We start from the raw sequence: 5,584 nt of genomic DNA, 5'->3' as shown, positions 1-5,584 counted from the left end.
TTAATAAAGCTGAAAGTCAACATTATGAGTAGGAAGTATAGAATTTAAACATTACAGTGGTAAAATCATATATAACTGAAATAATTCAGCATTTTCATTCATATTTAGTACTCTTTCCTGATTATAAAACAATCCATATTCATAGGATTCCTTAGAAATTTTAACTATGTAAAAGATAACTAGAAACTTGGTAAGAAGGAAAATTATAAGTAAAAATTTTTAAACTGTTGTGATATAAAAGGGGTATCAGGGGGCTTTGCTGGTGGCGCAGTGGTTGAGAGTCTGCCTGCCGATGCAGGGGACACGGGATCATGCCCCGGTCCAGGAAGATCCCACATGTTGCGGAGTGGCTGGGCCCATGAGCCATGGCCGCTGAGCCTGTGCGTCCAGAGCCTGTGCTCCGCAATGGGAGAGGCCACAACAGTGAGAGGCCCGAGTACTGCAAAAATAAATAAATAAATAAAAAATAAAAGGGGTATCAAAAATTTTGCTCTGGGACTTCCCTGATGGCACAGCGGTTCAGACTCTGCACTCTCAATGTAGGGGGCCCAGGTTTGATCCCTGGTCAGGGAACTAGATCCCACATGCATGCCGCAACTAAGAGTTCGCATGCCACAACTAAAGAGCCTGCATGACGCAACTAAGGAGCCTGCGAGCCACAACTAAGCAGCCCACCTGTTGCAACTAAGACCTGGCGCAACCAAATAAATAAATAAAATTTTTTAAAAAATTGCTCTAAAATTCAAGTACTTCATTTTTGTGAGAACTTTACTCAAAGCCTATTCACAGATACTTTTGACATGGTTATCTCACGCTTTTAACTAGTTTATCAGTTTGTAGCACTTCAGTTGTAACAACTTAGAAAAGTTTTGCTGCTAGGTGCTGGCATATTAACAGCTTCAGAAAATTAAAGCTCATGTTGAGAGTAAAGACCAAAACAAACAACCTAGTCAAAAAGTGGGCAGAAGACCTAAATAGACATTTCTCCAAAGAAGACATACAGATGGCAAAAAAAACCACATGAAACCATGCTAAACAACACTAATTATTAGAGAAATGCAAATCAAAACTACAATGAGGTATCACCTCACATTGGTTAGAATGGGCATCATCAGAAAATCTACAAGCAATGAATGCTGGAGAGGGTGTGGAGAAAAGGGAACCCTCTTGTACTGTTGGTGGGGATGTAAATTGATACAGCCACTATGGAGAACAGTATGGAGGTTCCTTAAAAAACTAAAAATAGAATTACCATATGACCCATCAATCCTACTACTGGGCACATACCCTGAGAAAATCATAATTCAAAAAGATATATGGGGCTTCCCTAGTGGCGCAGTGGTTGAGAGTCCACCTGCCGATGCAGGGGATGAACGTTCGTGCCCCGGTCCGGGAAGATCCCTTGTGGTCCGTATATACAATAGAATATTACTCAGCCATTACAAGGAACGAAATTGGGTCATTTGTAGAGATGTGGATGGACCTAGAGACTGTCATACAGAGTAAAGTAAGTCAGAAAGAGAAAAACAAATATCCTATATTAACGCATATATGTGGAATCTAGAAAAATGGTGCCGATGAACTGGTTTGCAAGGCAGAAATAGTGACACAGATGTAGAGAACAAACGTATGGACCCCAAGAGGGGAAAAGGGGGTTGGGATGAATTGGGAGATTGGGATTGACATATATACACTAGTATGCATAAAATAGTTAACTAATGAGAACCTGCTGTATAGAACAGGGAACTCCACTTCACTGTACAGTAGAAACTAACAAAACATTGTAAAACAACTATATTCCAATAAAACAATACAATTTTTAAAAAACATAAAAAATTTACACTCACCAGTTAGAATAATCTCAAGTATAGAAACAAACAGCTACTTGCATTTAAAATTGTTGTAATTATTACAAAGTAATTTACATTCCTAATGACCCTGGGCCATGAACAAAACATTAAATTACATAGCATTTAATCTGTTTAAGGTCCTGAGAGATTACTATCAAAAATAATTTTCTTTACATAGAGATCAGACTTGTGGTTGCCAAGGCGGAGGGGTGGGCGGGAGAGGAATTGACTGGGAATTTGGGGTTGGTAGATGCAAACTATTACATTTAGAATAGACAAACAACAAGGTCCTACTGTATAGCACAAGGAACTACATCCAATATCCTGGAATAAACCATAATGGAAAAGAATATAAAAAAAAGAATGTACATATGTGTATAACTGAGTCATTGCTGTACAGCAGACATTGGCACAACATTGAAAATTAACTATACTTCAATTTAAAATTTTTGAAAAAGAATAATTTTCTTTAAAATTTTTGGACCTAAAGGGGAAATTTTAAATTATTTAAATCCACAATTATTCAAAAGAAATGATAAACTGTGATAATAATAATTAGCTTGGGGGCTTCCCTGGTGGCACAATGGTTAAGAATCTGCCTGCCAATGCATGGGACACGGATTTGAGCCCTGGTCCAGGAAGATCCCACATGCCGTGGAGCAACTAAGCCCGTGCACCACAACTACTGAGCCTGTGCTCTAGAGCCCATGAGCCACAACTACTGAAGCCCATGGGCCTAGAGCCCCTGCTCTGCAACAAGAGAAGCCACTGCAATGAGAAGCCCACACACCGCAACAAAGAGTAGCCCCCACTCGCCTCAACTAGAGAAAGCCCACACCCAGCAACGAAGACCCAACACAGCCAAAAATAAATAAATAAAATAAATAAATTTGTTTTAAAAAAAATAATAATTAGCTTGGGAAAGTTGTCTATTATAATAACAGTTTTAAAACTAGAAAAACATGAAAAATTAAATAAGATAAAATAAATTAAAGTTGCAATTATATTCAGTCAATATGATCCTAATTATGACTTGTAAAAATATCTGGAATACAAGGACACAAGGCACAGCAGTCACTATTTTAACAAGCTTTTAACACTATTTCTCAGTCAGAATGTCACCACACTTAAAAGGAGTGCTTATTATTGAATCAAAATATCTTTTGAGCAAAAAGTTAAAGCATAAGTTGGAATGTTACAGGTACAAAATAATTGAGGGATATTATAAAATAATTATACCTCTTAGTAAGTTTCATTCCAGCTAGAAATCCAGGTTAGCAGAAGTCAAACAGGAAAAACAAGCATTTTAAAAGTTGAGTGCAAGATGAGAAATGCTAACTGAAGTATTTGTGGCACTTGTTTTATATTTTGTGGCTCTGGACATTTACTAATTTTCCCTGCCTAGACTCTTCCTCTTTCAGTGGTTCTTCATTCTGGTATTCAGCCTTTCCCACTGTAGTCTTTGCGCTCTGAAGGAAAATGATCTCTTCCCTAGCTGTAGATATGGACTCTGGATCAAACCATCCCTAAAGCTCTCACTTTCCATTTCAAAGCCAATGTGTTTCTAATATTGCTTTGTCATTTTGAACTGATTTGTATTACCTTATAAATATATGTTTTAAATTATATCATATTTAAATCAAATTTGTATGAAATATGTCTGCGTAGTTAAAATCCTATTAATGAAATGAACACTCATGCATCAGACATCAGCTTAAGAATAAAATCCTAGTGTCTCAGAGGTCTCCTAAGTACCCTTCTTTGTTATAGTTGACTCCCCACCCCCATCCTCAGAGGTAGACACCATGCTCTATTAAGCCAGGCATTAAAGAAATTTGAAAAAATGTAAACAATGTCACTTTTCTCACTTTTGTTTTGGAAAATATAGTTATTTTTCATAAAAATGTTATTTACATTAACATGTAATTATCTATTATTGTTATATGAAACGAAATAAGTATTTATAAATAAATGTTGACAGATATAACCCACAGAAACAAAAACCCTTTGGGGTTCTTCAAATAATTTTTAAGAGTGTAAATAGGTTCAGAGACAAAAGTATTGGAGGCACATAACAGGAATGGTACTGCTAGGCTGAATACTATGCACATATTTTTGATCATTTTTCTTTTGGATGGATGCTGCTCTTATTAATTCATATAGTTTTTATTTTTGGATACTAATCATTTGCTTACACACTGCAAATACCATTTTGCAATGCAACTAATATTTTTCAGTCCCTCCATGGTTTCTTTTGATTATGAGGAGTTTTAATATTAGTGTAAAATGGATAAATTTTTTACTCTTTTGGTTCACATTCTTATATGTGTCTTATTTAATAAATCTATCCTCATTCAAAGGTTACAAAGATATTTTCCTATGTTTTCCTCTTTAAAGATATTTTCCTATATTTTCAAGTTTTCCTTTCAGAGTAAGTCTTTCATTTTTCCTAGACTTGATTTTTGTGGAGGAAAGTACAGTTTCTTTTTGTCAAAAAATGATGTTTTATAAATTAACATAAACAACAGCCCACTGACATACAAGCGCTGGTACAAATCAAATTTTTCCTCTATGCCTGGGTCAGTTTCAGTGTTCTCTATTCCATTCCCTTGGTCTGTTTGCCTAACCCTGTGTTAAACAATTTTCACAGCTTTATGTTAACCTTGATATCTGAAACAGCAAATCATCTTATATTGTTCTTCTTCTCTGGGAATTTCATGACTATTCTTGACCTCTTACTCTTCCATGATAATTTAGAATTAATGTGTCTAGTTCCATGAAAAACCCTGATGGGACAACCATTAGAATCACATTGAAAAAATAGATATATTGAGGGAGAATTGCTATTTTAATATACTGAGTTCTTCTCACCAAGATTATGGAAGATCTTTATGTTCATTTGGATATTCTTTAATTCCTTTTCCCATACAGTTAATGCTTTTCTCCATAAGGAGCTTGCTTAACTTTCATTAACTATTAGTAGGTACTTGGTGCTTGGGGTTACTATAAGAAATGGTATCTTTCCTAATTGCATTATTTAACTATTCATTGCTGCTACATAGAAATACAATTGAATTTTGTATGTTGATGTTTTTATCTAGCAATCTTGCTAAACTCTGATTAAATCTTATACTTTATCTGTGGACTCTCGGGTTTTCTATGTAAAATTACAGTTGATCTTTGAACAACAGGGATTTGAAGTGTGCAGGTCCACTTACACATGGATTTTTTTTTCAATAAGTACATACTATAATACGGCATGATCCACAGTTGGTTAAACCTACAGATGAGGAACCATGGATACAGAGAGCTTACATTCCACTGTGTTGAAGTGGAACCTCCACCTTTAACCCCCTTGACCACCCACTGTTGTTCAAGAGTCAACTGTATTTCATCTATGAATAATGACAATTTTGTATCCTCCTTTTTAATCATTATACTTTTTATTTCTTCTTCTTTCCTTACTGCACAAGCTAGGACTACAGGTACAATGTTGAACAGTGATGGGAATAGAGGATATCTTTGTCCTGTTCATTATTTAAGGACATGCTTTCAACACTACATTAGGAAGTGCTGGGCGCAGGCCCAAAGGTAGGTTAAAAACGTTTCCTTTTAACCCTCCTACACTGTTGGTGGGAATGTAAATTGGTGCAACCACTATGGAAAACAGTATGGAGGTTCCTTAAAAAACTAAAAATAGAGCTACCATACGATCCATCAATCCCATTCCTGAG

The sequence above is a fragment of the Neophocaena asiaeorientalis genome, unplaced genomic scaffold (assembly GCF_003031525.2).
Source record: "Neophocaena asiaeorientalis asiaeorientalis breed wild unplaced genomic scaffold, Neophocaena_asiaeorientalis_V1.1 scaffold36, whole genome shotgun sequence".
Taxonomy (NCBI): Eukaryota; Metazoa; Chordata; class Mammalia; order Artiodactyla; family Phocoenidae; genus Neophocaena; species Neophocaena asiaeorientalis.
Note: the sequence above shows the minus strand (reverse complement) of the source record.